This window comes from Silene latifolia, chromosome 11, assembly GCF_048544455.1.
Source record: "Silene latifolia isolate original U9 population chromosome 11, ASM4854445v1, whole genome shotgun sequence".
NCBI lineage: Eukaryota > Viridiplantae > Streptophyta > Magnoliopsida > Caryophyllales > Caryophyllaceae > Silene > Silene latifolia.
This window is the reverse complement of record NC_133536.1, coordinates 167,608,919-167,627,478: the sequence shown is the minus strand read 5'-3', so window position 1 is coordinate 167,627,478 and position 18,560 is coordinate 167,608,919. Positions and strand designations below refer to the sequence as shown.

General features: G+C 36.5%; 1 non-coding gene across 1 annotated transcript; it reads left to right on the top strand.

The window, feature by feature from the left end:
* The first annotated feature begins 416 nt into the window (after positions 1-416).
* Positions 417-523, top strand: LOC141615795 (small nucleolar RNA R71). Its single transcript, XR_012530192.1, has one exon. It is a non-coding gene; the product is annotated as a small nucleolar RNA R71 (small nucleolar RNA).
* The last annotated feature ends 18,037 nt before the right edge of the window (positions 524-18,560 follow it).

Sequence of the window (18,560 nt, the reverse complement as noted above, 5' to 3'; positions counted from 1 at the left end):
GAAAGCATTCACTTGTTCCCCTACATTCACTTTGGTCATGTCCCAAAGTTCCACAATTATCACATACTCCACTTGGATTTGATGATGATGCTACCATAGCATTAACATGTTGCTTGGGTGACTTGGAAGCCTCTTTAAGTTTAGCCATGGCCTTCTCAAATTTCAAATTAATGGTGTCAGTATGAGCACTAAGTTGAGCAGCTAATTGAGTAATGTAGTCCACCTCATGCTTTCCTCCTCTAGTAGCCTTCCGAGGTCTACTATATTGTGAGTTATGGACCGCTATTTCTTCAATCCTGTTCCATTTTTTATTGTCATCAACTTCAGTAAACATACCATTTGATCCCATATTGAGAATGTTTCGGGAGTTTTTATATAGACCATTCCAAAATTGTTGTACAAGGAACCACTCGCTAAGTCCATGGTGTGGACAAGATCGACAAGTTTCCTTGAATCTCTCCCATGCTTCATTCAAAGATTCCTCATCTCTTTGTTTGAATCCGGTGATTTGGGCTCTCAACATGTTAGTCTTTTCCGAAGGATAGAATTTCTTGTAAAAAGCAAGTGCCAATTTCTTCCAAGAATCAATACCAAGAGTAGCCTTATCTAGGCTCTTCAACCATTGTTTCGCGGAACCAATCAAAGAAAAAGGAAATAAGACCCATCGGATTTGGTCTTGAGTAACTCTGGTTTGAGAAATCGCATCCCAATAGTCACAAAAAGTCTCCATATGAGAATGAGGGTCTTCAATAGGCATCCCCCCAATTTGACTTCTCTCAACTAATTGTATAAATGCGGATTTAGCAATGAAATTACCGGTTAAATGTTGTGGTGTAGGAGTACCATTTGGTAGGTTCTCCTCGGTTAGTACAGAATGTGATGAAAATTTAGGCATTGTGGGTTGATTTTGTGGTTGGTTTTGTATTGGGTTATCCTCTCCTTCTCTTGAAAAAGGGTTGATGAACTCAATGTTATTTGGTTGAATGTCCACAATCTCACCAATACCTCTCGAAGTATTTCTAGCAAGTCTTCTATTGTTGGTCAAAGTGCTTTCAATTTCAAGATCAATGGGTAACAAGTTACCTTGTGATCTCCTAGACATGCAAAATATCAAACAACTCGAAAACAATTAGAACAAACCTTGAGGAGATTGACTTCCCCAAGGTAAAGAAAAACACAACTAAAAACAATTAAAAAAAATCAAATCAAGTTAACATCGTCCCCGGAAACGACGCCTTTTTTGGTCGTGGTTATACTCGTCGTCAAAAGTCACCTAACCAAAACAATATTTATAACTTTACAAACTACTCTTAGTAAAGAGGCAAGTAAAGGTCGGATCTCAAGGGACGGGTATTGATGTAGGATTTTCAATTGCAAATGGTTGTGTCTAAGGGTGTCACAATTTGGGTTGAGATAGGAGATCAACTAAACTAATCAATAATATAAAAGTAAAGTAATAAAAACAAGCAAGATGATTAAAATGAGATGTAAACAATTGATTAAAAGTACTAGGGTGTCACGGGCTCATAGGGGATTTATGGGAGTTGATCATACAAACATGTTCTCTACTAGATGCAAGCACTTATTGTTGTGATGGGATCGAGTTAGTGTATATCTTACAATCCCTAAGAAGGTTTGGGTCCCAGAGCCGAATCGATTAGATTGTACAACACCTACAAGTCGACTTAGTCCTTCCTATCCAACTATATGCATGGTCTAATGAGACTCGAGTTGGTTTATGTCTTACAAGTCTCATTAAAAAGATAGGTGATGGGTTAAAAATGCAAGGATTCATAGGCTCGCATTTCATCAAACATAACATGTGCATAAGTTGGAATCACAACAAGCAAGCAAATTAATTATGAAAACATATTATATTAAGCATGAATCAATCCCCATGTTGGTTTCCTCTAATTCCCCACTAACCCTAGCTAAGGAAACTACTCACTCATTATCAAGTTTAACATGCTAACAAGGTTGTCAATCATACTAGCAAGGCAAAACATGATGAACAAATGAAAATGATTAACAATAATTAAAAGGATTAAGAGAGAATTATACCTATGAAGATGATTCCAAATAATAAAGCAAAAAATAATAGAAGTACTTGATGATTGATGGAAGGTTGCCAATCCTCCAAATAAACCCCAATAATCTTCTAATTACCCAAAACAAATAATGAACAATAGAGAAATTAAGGAAAGATTAAGGAATGAGATTTGTATTAATACTAGATTAAGAGTTGATTACAAGATTAAGATGAGATTACTAATTGATTACAACTTGATTAAGAGGGCATGCTAATCTAGGTAGTACAAGGGGGTATTTATACTAAAGATTAGGTACAAAGATTAGGGTTACTAAGGGCTTAAATGACTATTAAGACCCTTAAGAAAAGTTGAGGAAATGCTCCTCTCCAAGGAGATGAGCATCTCCGTTTTGCTGGTCCCTGGTGGATATGCTCGTCCCGAGCGGATTGGAAGCTGGCACGGTGGGTTCTGTCAAGTGATCCGAGCGGATCATTAGAGGAGATGCTCAGATCCTATGGCTTCAAGACGAGGTTCTTAAGCTTGGGACGCTCGGATTGTGGTGGAGGGAGACGCTCGGATTGATTGCAATCCGCTCGGATCCTGGTTCAGACAACTTCTCTTCTCTTCATTCCTCAACAATCCGCGGGGATCTTGTTGAGGATGCAATGATCCTATCATCATTGCCCAATCTACTTTATTATCTACATAGGCCTCCTAGTATCGTCTTCTCTTTGATGCTTGGTCATTAAATACGATCAATTTAGCTCCATTTCGCCATGTAAATGTAAGGTTTGCACTCCTCTCCTACCAAGGAAACAAAACCTGAAAGAATATGCAAAATGGGAAATTAAAGATAGTAAATGACCCAATTATGCACTATAAAGTATAGAAACGAGGCTAATTCGGGAAATAAATGTGCTCAAATATGAGTCACATCACTCACAAATCACAACAGCCTAACATATCTCACAAGCAAAGACTTCACATCCTTTAGACAAGTGGGCTTAACATCCCACACACCGTAGGTTGAACATCTTACAAAATCTAGGGCTTAACATTCCTTAAATCGAGAGCTTAACATCTCTCATGGCATAATTAAGGTTAGTTGTGAGGGTTAATTGATTATTGTAAGCTACGCCGGATTATATTACATGCTCTTGATAATCAATTTATAAAAGCAGGGGTGGACGTAGACCTCTGCATTGAGCCAAACCTCTATAATAATCTCCTTCTTATTTATTTTCGTACCTTTATTATTAATTGTTTGATTATCTAGTTTAGTTATATATTTAGTTAATTTGTACTTAATTAATAAGTTACAAAGAATTTAATATATTAGCGCAATTAATACTTAAAATTTTGGCCTTCAGAACTCTATAATTAATAATAACCAATTCAAGCATCTGATATGAGTAATCTAGTACTTAAAATCCTACCCAATCTGAATTGGACTGAAACTTAACCGAAATTGAACCGAACATAATAATAACCAAACGTATATATCTGAACGGATTAGAACTGAACCGATTAACCTAAATTTAAAATATTTATTTTCTCATAAAAACACTTATATTTTACCTTATTCGAATCCGAACCAAATGACCTGTGAGTGAGATCTATTATTTACATATGAAAGCACGTGAGTCATTACTATCTGAATCCTTGATCCTGATATTGCGATACAACGATATGTGTCTCCTACTCTCATTTTGGCAGCCAAAAGTCAATTTAGATATGTCTCCGACGTGGTGGGAGGTTTGCGAGCGTTTGAGCTTTACTTTTGAAAGTCAGTATATACGTGCGTGCTTCCCACTTCTCCCTTTGGTAGTCTAAAGTCAAAGAGTCATTAGTATACGACTTTTTACCATGCAAAAATATTCTACTCGTTGCATAATGCATATTACTCCATTTTTAAACTCATGTCTCTCATATATTTGTTAGATGTATTAAATTAGGGTGAGGGAGGAAAGTGTATTGATATACTACAAACACACATGACCAAATCATTCAGCAAGTTGTTAATCTCTTGAACTTATAAAATTTAATACAAACAGCATAATCATTATTTCTAAAAGCTGCACAATGATCTAATCTTGTTTTTATTGCATTGTCTTGATTCTCATTCTTTTGATCTTTTTCAATGAATCCCAACAAAGTTGACAAAGAAAAGCAAGTCGAAGATGCAGTTAAAATTGATTTGGGTTTAGAAACAAATGAGTTTGAGCCAATTCCCACAAATATCGCTTGCAAATCTCCTGATGAAATTTCCAATTTGGGTTCAACCAATGGAAGTCCTAAACATCCATCTCTTGATTCAACATTGACAAAGAGAAGAACATTTAATAGGTTCAAAACTAGATTTGATCAACACTCATGATAACTACAGTATTATCCCTTTATTCGTGTCAAAAACCTTTTCTTTTGTGCTAATTTTGTTGCATTTAATTGAGAATTGCTTAAATTTATGATTAAATTGCTTAAATGAGTTTCACCGGGTAGTTTGTTAAACTTTTTGTACTATTGCACACTTTCCAATGCAAAACCGATTATTAATTGGAAGCCAAGGATTAAGATTACTCAAGCTTATGTATCTCCCAAGCACAGCTGATACATTGTGATCACACCCGGAGTAACTCAAGGCCAGCATGTGTATCTCATTTAGCCTTGTCGGTGTTAGAAATTTGAGTATGCACGAATAAGGATTGACAATGATTAACCACACCGAATCGAATTCGCTTTCCTAATAAAATAATTCGACCCTTATTTATGCTCGGGTTAAACCGAATTTCCTATTGAGATAAGACGGTGTCCCTCTGATTTTGGGCACAAATCAAAAATCAAAGAAGTAATTCAGCAGTATTGTGTGTAGATTGTTAGATCGTTCTATGATGCAGAAGATGAGATTCTTTTTCTATATTCATCTTCACATTTCTCATGTCTATTTATATAGATATGAAAGGGGGAGAATGTATTTATGAAGAGTTGTTACTCTTCATAAATTCAACCAGATTCAACCCCATCATAGTTATTCGAACGAAAACGATACCGTAGTTCCGTATGAATTATGCAAGCATACACTCCGTACTTCCCGAACTCACATTATATCATTTAGAAATTACCCATCTACGACCCAAACATAAATACGCCAAAATGAACTGGTAATTACACTTAAATAACCAACATTCCTCCCACATTTAAGCCTAATTCAAGATTTTTAAATAAGCTAACAAACATACCAATTTATGCATAAATGAAAATGTCACGAAGATTGAATTTCCCCTTAGTGAAATTATACATTCTAAATATTCGAGTATCGGGGTGTGACTAAGCATTGAACCCTTTCTACCCATTTTGAATACATGAAGATAACTCACACATAAATTAATTTACTTCTAAAGTTATGAAACCGACACTTATTTACAAGCCTAGTGTCCCAAATCTATTCATGGACATTTCAGGAGTCAAACCCATACTCCCTTGAAGCGGCTGTACTTCATGCTCATATAGATTGATCTTTTCATCCTGTCCTTGCAAACACACTTTTTTAAAAGATCAACCTTACAACATGCAAGTCTAAGCACACATTATACTTTAGAACATCAGAAATTAGTTCTTGCTAGAGGAATGGTATTGTTTGATGGGAAACCTGTTATTTTGCGCCCTTGGGATCCTGCAGTAAGAATTTCTAAAGTTGCTGTTAAAGTGGTACCTATTTGGATAAAACTGGTTGGTCTTGACCTTAAGTTTTGGGGTGCTAAATGTCTCGAGAAACTTGCTGCTCTGGTAGGCAAATATGTGCGTATTGATGACCTTACCATTAATCGTACACATTTAGGGTTTGCTAGAGTAATGGTTGAAGTGGAGATTGATCATAAGTTCCTTGATAAGATTTAGTTTCTGGATGAATTAGGTAATGAAATTATTGTGCTTATTGAATATGATTGGCTTCCAATTACTTGTGGCAAATGCAAGGGAATGGGTCATACTGAAAAGGTCTGTAGGAGGGGGGTGAGGAGACCTCCACCTGCTCCACCTGCTCAACCTAAAAAACCTCTGCACCCTGTGAAGCAAGTATGGAGACCAAAACCTACTGTTGTGGTGGACCTAGATCCTAAGGAGTTCCCTGTTTTATCTGTCACTGAGATTGCCAGGCCTAATGGTAGTGGGCTAGCTCAAGGAACACCACCTAGTTCCTTGGTTACTCCTGCTAATACACCCATTCCTGTTAGTCATAGTGTAAGTTTTACTCCTGCTAGATTTATTTCAAAAATGACAAGGCATGAATTATGGGTTACTAAGCCTGGGGATCTGTTGGTTGATTATAATGCTGAAATGGCTGGATGTTCCCAATTGGTTGATAAAGGAGGAGGAGGTACCCTTTTACCTCCTCATGAGTAAATTGGGAATGTGGAATATTAGGGGCCTAAATAGTATAACCAAGCAAAAGGATATTAAATGGTTTCTCCACCAACAAGAAGTGGATCTGTTTGGGCTCCTTGAGACCAGGGTTAAATCTGGGTCTCTAAATAAAGTAGCTAATAATCTTTGTTTTGGCTGGTCTTTTATTACTAATTTGAGTTCTCATTCTGGTGGAAGAATTTGGGTTCTGTGGAAGGCTAATAAACTGCATCTTGATGTGCTTGAGATGGATGCTCAGTTTATTCATCTTAAAGTGACTGAGATGCTTACTGACAAGGTCTTTTATGTTACTTATGTGTATGGTTTTAACAAAATTGAACAAAGAGTTCCTCTCTGGAATGCTTTAAACAGACTGAACATGACTGCTCCTTGGATAGTTTTGGGGGACTTCAACTGTGTGATGTATTCTAATGAGAGGATTGGGGGTATTGTTAGAGATTCTGAAATGGCTCCTTTCTATCATACTGCCCAGAATTGTGATTTGCAGGATATTAAAGCTATTGGGGCTTTTTATACTTGGACTAACAAACAGCCTAGTAGTACTAGAGTCTTTAGTAGAATTGATAGAGTGCTCATCAATGATGCTTGGTTTGCTTTGAACCCTGATTACTATGCTCATTACCTGCCTGAGAGGGATTTTGATCATTGTCCTTGCATTATTGAGTGTGGGAAAGTCAGAATCCTTAAGAAGAAGCCAATCAAGTTTTTTAATATGTGGTGTCATGTTAAGGAGTTTAAGGAGATTGTGCAGCAGAGGTGGGGTGATGTCATTGATGGGACTCCTATGTTCCAACTTGTGAAGCATTTAAAAGATCTTAAGCCTGCATTGAAGAAGTTGAATAAATGTCTTTTCTCTGATGTTGAGACTAATGCTGATTTTGCCTATCATCTGCTCCTGGATTATCAAGAGAAACTTCATAAGGATCCTACTAATTGTATTCTTATGGATATTAAGGCCCAGACTAGGGAGAGTTACATGATGTTGAAAACAGCTAAGGAAAGTTATTTGAAGCAGAAAGCTAAGTGTGCTTGGGTGAAGGATGGTGATGCCAACACTGCTATGTTCCATCAGGCCATTAAGCAAAGACAGTATCACAATAAGGTTTTTAAAATTGAAAATAATCAGGGAGAGGTGTGTAATGAACCAGAGGCTATCCTTAATGCTTTTGTTAATTACTACATCTCTTTACTGGGGACTAATGTTGATACTAATGGGTTCTATAAGAGGATAGTGACTAAAGGGAAACAGATCTCTGAGATTGAGTGGGATGCTATGTGCAGTATACCTTCAGCAAATGATATTAAACATGCTCTTTTTGCTATTCCTGATGACAAAAGCCCTGGCCCTGATGGTTTTACTAGCTGTTTCTTTAAACAGAGCTGGGATATTGTTAAAAGTAAGCTGGTTCATGCTATCCAAGACTTTTTCCAGAATGGCCATCTGTTGAGACAAATCAATGCTACTAATTTGGTGTTAATTCCTAAGGTGGATCAGCCTGTGAATGTAACTCAATTTAGACCAATTGCTTGTTGTAATTTGGTCTATAAGATTATTTCCAAGATGCTTTGTGCTCGTATTTCTGGTTGCCTCACTCAGATCATCAATCCTGCACAATCTGCTTTTATTCAAGGTAGGAGTATTCTAGGTAATATTCTTATCAGCCAAGATTTGGTGAGGCTCTATACCAGGAAGAGTGTTTCTCCTCGTTGTATGATGAAGATTGATCTCAAGAAGGCCTATGATTCTATTGAGTGGGTTTTTATTGAACAAATGTTGAAGAGTCTTAACTTCCCTCCTAAGATCATTGCCTTAATCATGGAATGCATCACTACCCCTACTTATTCCATTGTACTTAATGGTCAACCTCATGGTTATTTCAAAGGTAAGCGAGGTCTGAGACAAGGGGATCCTATCTCCCCCTTGCTTTTTACTTTGTGCATGGAATATTTAAGTAGGTTACTTGATGAGGTGTGCAGTTATCCTGGATTTCATTTCCATCCTCTCTGTAAGAACCTTAAGTTGGTGCATCTAATCTTTGCTGATGACCTATTAATTTTTTGCAAAGGGGATTTGAGATCTATTTTCTCAATTATGGAAGTTTTTAAGTGCTTCTCTGCTGCCTCTGGACTTCAGATTAGTGCTGAGAAGTCTGACATTATTTTTAATGGTATTGAGCCTTCCCTTGCTACTAAGATCCTGGCCTATACTGGGTTTACTAAGGGTTCTATTCCTTTTAAGTATTTGGGTGTTAAGATTTCCCATAAAAGACTATCTAAATTGGATTGCAATGTTATAGTTGAGAAGATGATAGCAAGGATCAGGGGTTGGAATGCCAGGAAAATTTCTTATACAGGCAGGTTGGTTTTGGTGAGGTCTGTACTGTCTACTATCCATAACTATTGGTCTCAGTTGTTCATTTTGCCTGCTGGAGTGATGGATAGAATCAGAGCATTGTGTAGGAACTTTTTATGGGAAGGGACTGATGCTTATTCTAAGGCTCCTTTGGTGTCTTGGAATTTCTTATGTAAAAAGAGGAAGGATGGTGGCCTTGGTCTGGTTGATAGTCATATATGGAATATTGCTGCTATTGGGAAATTGGTGTGGTGGCTAGTCTCTAAAAAAGATCTTTTGTGGATTAAATGGGTAGATAATATTTACCTGAAGGGGACTTCTATTTTGCATTATTCTCCTACTAGTTACAGCTCTTGGTCGTGGAGGAAAATTTGTGCAGTAAAAGACAAGATGCTATGTGGTTTTTTCAATGACAAATGGTTGGGGGGAGATGCTGATTATACTATTGAGAGTGGTTATAATTGGCTGACTCCTTCTGTTTCTGGCAAGATCTCTTGGTACACTGAAGTTTGGAACAAGTTCAACATTCCCAAACATATCTTTATTCTTTGGCTAATTAAGCAAGGAAGACTTTTAACTCTTGACAGGCTGTGTAAAATGGGCATTGCTACTAATCAGGCTTGTTATATTTTTGGTGCCGCGGATGAGAATCATTCCCATATGTTCTTTGACTGTACTTATACTACCAGATGCTATAGTTTGCTGGCTGAATGGCTGAATATGCAGGGTACTGCTCTGGTTGGCAATGCTGATCTGAGGATGAGGAAGTTATCAGGGTTCCAGAGATTGTTGATTTGTGCCCTAAGTAATGCAGTTCAATATAGGGTGTGGCACAGTAGGAATGTTTGTAGAGTTGATGGTTATATAATCCACCCAAGGCAGGTACTGAAGGATATTCAGGCTGATTGTAAACTAAGGTTGCAAGGGTTATTGCTAGGTTGTCTTAAAATGTCTGATAAAGTATGGTGTATTAAGCTAGGGCTTATGTAGTGATGCTTTTGTATGTGGTCAGTAAGCCTAGGATGCGTCATAGTTCAGTCTGTTAATGCTCTTGTCTGAGTATTAACGCAAATGGTTGTTTGTATGAGGGTTGTCTCTTTTCAGGAGATACTGATATTAATGAAACTCACATTTCCACCAAAAAAGTCTAAGCACACACCTCGGGATATAAATTATCGTGTGCTTCAATCTCTTAACAATAGGCCTTCCACATTGAATTCAATCTCTAACATTGTATTAGAGGGGAATTGGATATCCTATCGCCAAGGATTTATAAAAGTTTTAGTCACATCCCGTTAACCGACTTTATAACCAAGTCCTTAATTGACCCTTATGCAAAGTGATCATTTAAAAGTGAGATCTCACAAAACAACCAATATCATCCCATTTTGATAGTTTATATACCACGTTTTAATAACGTCTTGGTGCAGTCATCACCATAATTTACTTGACTGTTCATAAACTTAGCCATAGTAACATCCTTATAAAAATATGGGTTAACTTAATCTCATTTATTATCAGAAATGATACCCTTAGATTAATTTCTTTTAGCCTCTTTACGGCTATATTTATCACTACGAATTCCTACTCCGATGTCGACTTTGTAATGCAAAATTAGCTTCTTTGAAACCCATATATTAATGGAATATTCCCCAAGCAATAATACACTACCATTTGTATACAATCTTTCTTCAAAAACACCAAAGAAAACAGACACATGACAAACCATAATTCATGATTTACATTATACATTTTCACACTTGCCTAGTAGCTTGCCAAAGATGAGTACTAGCTATACTAGTATACTTACATAACTTGTCAAACTGCAATATTGAAGACCTTGTGAAAACCCGAGTCATGACTCCACTTTTACTATTGGATATGCGTCATACTCGACCCTTGGGGGTATTAACCAGAGAGTAATAATCATACTCTCACTCTGATCCTAATGCCAAGGATCATATTACCTCTCCCACATTGTCCTTCATAGAAGAACACAATGACAGAACAACCTTTTTAAATATAAATCATCTTTGTTTTATATCAAAGATCGTCTCGTCATTAATCATACAACAAATGACAACTCTATTACCGGACTTGTCAATTGTTGTACACTCAATATAGTTCATTTACCTTCTACATGGCTAAATCACCATGACTCCATAATCTCATAATATTTATTATACTACACCGTATAATAATAGAACATAAATGAAAATAACAAAATGTATGTACTAGTGTACAAGCATAGTATAAATACTACAAACAACCATATCAATAGCTAATACAATTTCAAAGATATACTAATGTATTACCGTCGTCAAAGATACTATGGTACTCTTTAAACATAGTCATTATATGATATCACATAATCAATCTCATCATGATTATAATCCGTGCTTGATTATCAAAAAACACAAAGAAAAATATTAATAAAATAAAATATACACTTTGACAATATAATTCATAATGGACAAAACAAATCTTTGTTCTTAACAACAGGAAACAATTTAAATCATAATCTCTATCATTAAATAAGATGACAACAAACATAAAACATAAGCAATTTGACATACGTACACCATACATGATCAATATTTTTTTTTTTTATCAAAGTTCATACTAATTAATACCCATCTCATTAAGTTTATCACACATTAAATATAAGATCAAGCAATGATGAGACAGAACTTGAAAGAGATATATGTGTCTTTTCTCAAGTTAGTTTTTAACTCCTCTTTAAATCTACCTAGGATGTGTCAAGTTACAATAAAGCCGGAACTTAACACCATTCAAAATCAATACACTTGCTAATGAGCCATACATGCAAGAAATCGTATGATACCGCTCAACATGTATTCTCGTGTATCATACCAATGAGTATTCGTAGATATATTCACACCTACTTCGTACACACAATAGTGAAGAAAATCAACCTTGAATAAACTATATTTAGTTAATAGAAATATAGGATGGATGTGAATTTGCAATTGATTCTAATCACAGATTATTTAGTAAAACATATGAGGTTATTTTTATTTGATTTAAAGTATAAATATGTTGTAGATTTCATTGTCACGTATGTCTGACATAATAATAAAATATTTTCCTAGCAATTAATTCTCTCATTCCTTATATTATATTTGGTGTTGGAATTCGCAAGTTCCTACTCCTACATTTGGTATTAGAGCCATCGTAGGCTCATACCCTTTTCTTATTTAAATAATGGCAGCATCAACAAGTACCACATTTCAAGTTCACCATCCAAAATTAAATACAAAAAATTATGATAATTGGTCAATCCAATTAAAAGTGTTTTTTCGTTCGCAAGATTTGTGGATTATTGTGGAGAAAGGTTTTAAAGAAGAAACTAATGAAAGAGTATTTTAGGCTTTAACGCAAGAGACCAAGGCTGCCCTGATAGATACTAGATAAAGAGATCAAAAGGCATTGTATCACATTTTTCAGGCAGTGAAGGAGCCTATATTTATGAAAATATCGATGGCTGAGACATCGCATGAGGCGTGGGATATATTGCAGAAATCCTACAAAGGTAATGATCGAGTTAAGCAAATACGTTTGCAAACATTGAGAGGAGAATTCGAGTCATTGAGCATGAAGGAATCTGAGTCAATCTCAGTTTATTTTGATTGAGTACAATCCATTTTGAATCAAATGAAGACTAATGGAGAAGATATTAAAGATGAAAGGGTAGTTCAAAAGATCATACGTTCATTGAATGCTGACTTTGATAATGTTGCTTCCGCTATTGAAGAAACCCATGATTTATCAACCTTATCTATTGAAAGGTTGTTGGGTTCGTTGTCGGCACATGAACAAAGAATGAGACAACGAGGAAAAAGCTATAATTCAGAATATAAACTTATTGAATCCGCCGCTAAGAAACGCAAGGGCTCATCTTCTTCATCCCCTCAAGAAAGGATGCCGCCAAGAAACTTCCGTCCAGTGATAAGAGGAGGGATAGAGCAACTTGAGTACTTCCCGAAGGTACTCTTCACATCCGATGACCACTGTACCAAGTTCATCAAGTTGCTAGGTAAGCACTATGAACCCACTCAGTTTATTGATACTAAGGTGTTAGACGTCCTTGGGATAAGGTACCAAACCGAAATGTTCTTTGATGGATTGGGGATTGGGAAACTATTCCATGCCCATGAGGAGACATACCTTAGTCTCACCCTGAAATTTTTGAGTAGCCTCCGTATTGTCACGAACACTCGAACCAACGTCAGTATGGAGTTCCAGTTGTGAAACCTAGACCATAGCCTCACACTTGACCAATTTGCTCATATTTTCGGTCTTGTTGTACCAACCGACAATACCAACAAACCCGCCGATTTCGATGTGGACCTACTTTCGAAGGCTATTTCCGGGAGGGATTTCATTCACCAAAAACAATGCTATACCTTTGCTATCCAACACCCGGTGATTCGGATCACCGAACGTTTTGTAGCCGGCACCATCAATGGGAGGTATGAACAAGATAGGTGCACTCTCATTGATTTAACATTCCTTGAATCTTATCTAAATTTTCGGGGGATGAGCCGATACAACTTCAATACACCCCTTGAGATGCTTACAAGGTTATATGACTTCTCTCAAGGGAACACCCAACTCAAGACCTTCGTGATGGGAGGTCTAATTACTATTTTGGCTAACTTCCTTTGCCCCTGGTTCAACACCCGTGGGACTTATGCCCCTATTGAGGGTAGTACTTTGATTGATGAGGACGCCGTCTTCAACCACCACCGGTGGTGTGCCTACACCTAAGGCGGGAGTGTAGAATGGTTCACAAAAGGGTGCTTCTCCATTATTCATTCGGGGTGCAATATACCCGGTACCGACCCGAGGTTGAGTCCATATTCGCCTAGGCCGAGCTACCTTCTCGACATCCAAATCCATGGCAACCCACCTCAAAGAGAAAATATGCCACGCCATCCTCAACAACCTCGAGGGACACCGGTAAGGGCTAGTGCCCCACCCTCCTATGTACCAATCCCACCTTACCCCTTTCCTCACACGACATTCACACCACAAGTGCCCAATGCTCCAAATGTGAATGATTTGATGGCTCTTATGAATAGAGTTGACCTTGGGGTGCATGAAGGGAGGGTCGATAACTATATGACCCTTTATCCTCAATATTACCAAATGGCACAACAAGGGTATATCGACCCTAATGGCCCTCGGCCTTCTTGGGCCCAACCACACCTTTTGTTCCCTAACCAAGGGAACCAAGCCGGGAACTTTGATGGCCAAGGTGGAGGATACTCTGGTCAAGGAGGAGGGTATGACCAAGGAGGAAGTTCTAGCCGGTATGGCTACCCCCAGGATGATGCTGACGAGTGAAAGATGCCTACCTCATCACCTCCATTTGTATGATACTTTTCTCTCCCTCTCTCTTTTGTATAGTGCATTGCATTTAGTTTAGCCTTCACTTGCATTTGTATTTTATGTCATAGTGCATTTACATTAGTTAGTTCATATAGTATAGTTTACATTATGATATATCTCACATAGTTAGTGCATATAGATTAGAATTCATGCATAGTCACTAATGACCAATCCTATTTCTTTCTACACTAGAGATAGTGTTTAAATCGGTTTGGGGAGGTTTGATCATAGGTGACCATAGTTTACTAGAAAACATGCATCATATAATATAGTTTAGATTGCATTCATTTATTATATATGTCATATAGAATTGCATTTAGTTAGAGCATGCATTCATTCATATAATTGCATTTATTCAAAAATACAAAAACATGTATTTCCTTTTCATTCCTACTCCTGCATGTACATTGAGGACAATGTCCACAATAAAGTGGGGGATAGAAATTTAAATTCCAAAAATGATAAAAATTAAATTTTTTGAAAAATACAAAAACATGTCTTTTTATTTCATTAAACATAAAAACCATAAAAATTTGAAACATTGCAAAAATCCAAAAACATGTTCATTTCCTTTGTAGTGTAGTCTTGTATATATTGTTTTGTATACATTGTGTTTGTCCATCCTTTTTCACATTGATCGACTACGCCACATCCGAGACATGAGGATATTAAAGACCGCATGGTATGATCTTTCCAATCTCCTTTTTCCTCTTTATGTTAATGACTATGTGGCTTTATTTTGATTGATGCGGTATAAAGAATGTGAATCTAGAACTTGCATTTAGATTATTTGGCATACTAGTTGGTAGAAGCATATGCATTAGGATGTATAAATGTTAGTTGCATCATGGCACGTAGTTTGCATGTTAGAAAAATTTTGCGAAACCGTCTATTTGGGAATCATGACAAGTGTACATAGGCCATAGTAGATGCTTTTTCTTCTTAAGACTTTGCTTGTTAGAATACTTGTAAAACACCCTATCATGTGTCATATTAGTATCCTTTGACCCATGGATTAAGGCCTAGTCAAGAGTACCTTGTGGTGTGATAACCCCTTGGCTACCGTTTATTCCAAGGTGACCCTTGAAACCATGTATCTATCATCCATATTCTACCACATTTTGTCATCAAAGGGAATGGACACAAAAATTGTTCAAAAATTTGAGTTCAAGAAATGAATGAAATGTCAAAAAGTTTGCAAAATTGCATCAAAAGAAAAGAGGAGTAACAAAAATAAGAACTCCTATGCTTCAAATATAAGGCACCCTCGTTACTAATTGGGGTGACTTTGAAAATGCTCAAAAGGAATGCAAAAGTTGAAAAATTGTCAAGTATTGAAATGCCAAAAATCAAAAAAGAAATGGCAAAAGAAAATGTTCTCAAATGTTATATGCCATAAGAAATTGGGGGGAAAAACAAGGACAAAGCAAACTCCCAAATGAAACTCAAATACTATTGATCCCTTTTCCATCGTATCCACTTTTGTGCATGGTAGAGAGGGGACGGCCCTTCTTCTTGTCTAGGCAAGAAGGGGAATTCCGCGATCCTCCAGTGTTTCTAACACCATATGGAGTCTACTCTTGACAAAAGCATTTAACGATTGAGGACAAAGGTACCCTAACTTGACATAACTTGGAGGTGATTTATTGGTATCCTTCTAGGCTTAGTAGTTTGAAGAAACCATATCTATGAAGGATTGTGTGCCCTTGAATTGCTTATCTTTTAGATAATTTCCGCCACTTAGATGAGGAAAGTGGCTATTCTTTTGTAGATGCATACATTACTTGATTTTGTGTGCTTTAATGCTTGGATGTGTCGCCATTTTGGCAAGCCCCACCTTGCCTTGCAAGAAGGCATCCTACCTCATGGTTGTCTTGTTGTGAGTTGAAGGGGCGGAGTGAGACCCGCTAATTATATCATATCGGTTATATTAATAGGATAGTTTAAATAAAGGTCTAGTTTTCGTCACCTCTTTACTCGGGACGAGTAAAGGTTCGGTTTGGGGATATTTGATGTGAACATTATTTGCGCACATTTAGTCCCATAATTGAACCTATTTTGCATACTTTTATAGCGTCCCATAGCCATTTTACCCGGCAAATACTTCCTATTTTGCCTTCCTATTGCTTTGTGTTTGATTTGTAGGAAAGGAGACAATTAGGCGGAAATTCCCGTCTCTTGAGCCTATTTGGAAGAACATTGATGATTTTGGTTGAACGAATATTGAAGGAAAGACAAGAACTAAAGACTAACATTGCAAGACTGAGGAGTAAGCGAAGGGAAGTATTCTGAAGAAGAATCCGAGCGTCCAACGAACCAAGACGCTCGTCCAAGGTTCCCACAATCCGAGCATCCCGACTCTTCGGCCGCTCGTCCCTCCGGCCAACAATCCGAGCTTCCTTCCTCTTGGACGAGCGGACCACGGCGTCTTCAACAAAGATGCCCATCTCTCCGAAATACTTGCGATTCCTTGCCTAGAACTTAGAATAGTTAATTACTTATTTAGCCTTAGGTAACCTAATGAAGCTCCACTATATATACATCATCTTGTATTATTGATCTTATCAAGTTTTTAGAGTAGAAAGCTTCCACATTAGAAAATTCTCTTAGAATAGATTAGGAGTAGATTAGATTAGATTACTCATTAATCTTTCCACAAATTTCACATTAATCTCTCCATAATTATTGTTCAAGTTTATTACTTTTGGGTAATTGAAGATTATTGGGTTATTATTGGAGGATTGACAACCCTTCATCAATCAATCAAGTTCTCTTCTTTTATTCTTTGCTTTATTATTTGGAATCATCTCAAGTTTGGTATTATTCTTTTACCCTTTACTCTTTATTGTTTATTTCCTCATTTCCTTGTCATGTTTATACTTGTTGTGATGATTGACACCATTAATGACATGTTTTCCATGATAATGAGTGAGTAGTCCGTTAACTAGGATTAGTGGGTAATTAAGGGAAGTAAACATGGGGAATAATCATGCTTAATCTAATATGTTTCCATAATTAAATTGCTTGTTTGTTGTATTGTTAACCTATGCACATGTTATGTTTGATGAAATGTTAAGCCTATGAATCCTTGCATTTATAACCATCTTTTATCTATTCAACTTGACTTGTAAGATATAAATCAACTCGAGTCTTGTTAGACCATGCATAGAAGTGATTAGGAGGAAAGTAAATCGACTTGTAGGTGTTGTACAATCTAATCGATTCGGCTCCGGGACCCTACTCTTTCTAAGAACTGTAAGACATAAACCAACTCGGTTCCTCTACAACATTAATTGCTTGCAACTTTGTGAACATGTTTGTATGATCAACTCCCATGAATCCCGTATGAACCCATGATATCCTAGTGCTTTTAATCATTTGTTTACGTTCTTCCTTTTATTGCTTGTTTTACTTTATTTCTTGCATTAGTCTAGAACACAACCACAAACCCAAACAAATTGTGACACTAGCATAAATTGAGATAGATAGACTTAGAACCCAAAGCATACCATCCCATGGATCGACCTCGACTTACCACTAACTAGTTGTTTGTTGAGAATATAAATGTGTTTGATTGGGAGACCCGACGACATCTCTTATCAACTACACCGTATAATAATAGAACATAAATGAAAATAACAAAATGTATGTACTAGTGTACAAGCATAGTATAAATACTACAAACAACCATATCAATAGCTACTACAATTTCAAAGATATATATACTAATGTATTACCGTCGTCAAAGATACTATGGTACTCTCTAAAAATAGTCATTATATGATATCACATAATCAATCTCAACATGATTATAATCCGTGCTTGATTATAAAAAAACACAAAGAAAAATATTAATAAAATAAAATATACACTTTGACAATATAATTCATAATGGACAAAACAAATCTTTGTTCTTAACAACAGGAAACAATTTAAATCATAATCTCTATCATTAAATCAAATGAAAACAAACATAAAACATATGCAATTTGACATACGTACACCATACATGATCAATAATTTTTTTTTTATCAAAGTTCATACTAATTAATACCCATCTCATTAAGTTTATCACACATTAAATATAAGATCAAGCAATGATGAGACGGAACTTGACAGAGATATATGTCTCTTTTCTTAAGTTAGTTTTTAACTCCTCTTTAAACCTACCTAGGATGTCTCAAGTTACAATAAAGCCGGAACTTGACACCATTCAAAATCAATACACTTGCTAATGAGCCAAACATGCAAGAAATCGTATGATACCTCTCAACATGCATTCTCGTGTATCATACCAATGAGTATTCATAGATATTTTCACACCTACTTCGTTCACACAATAG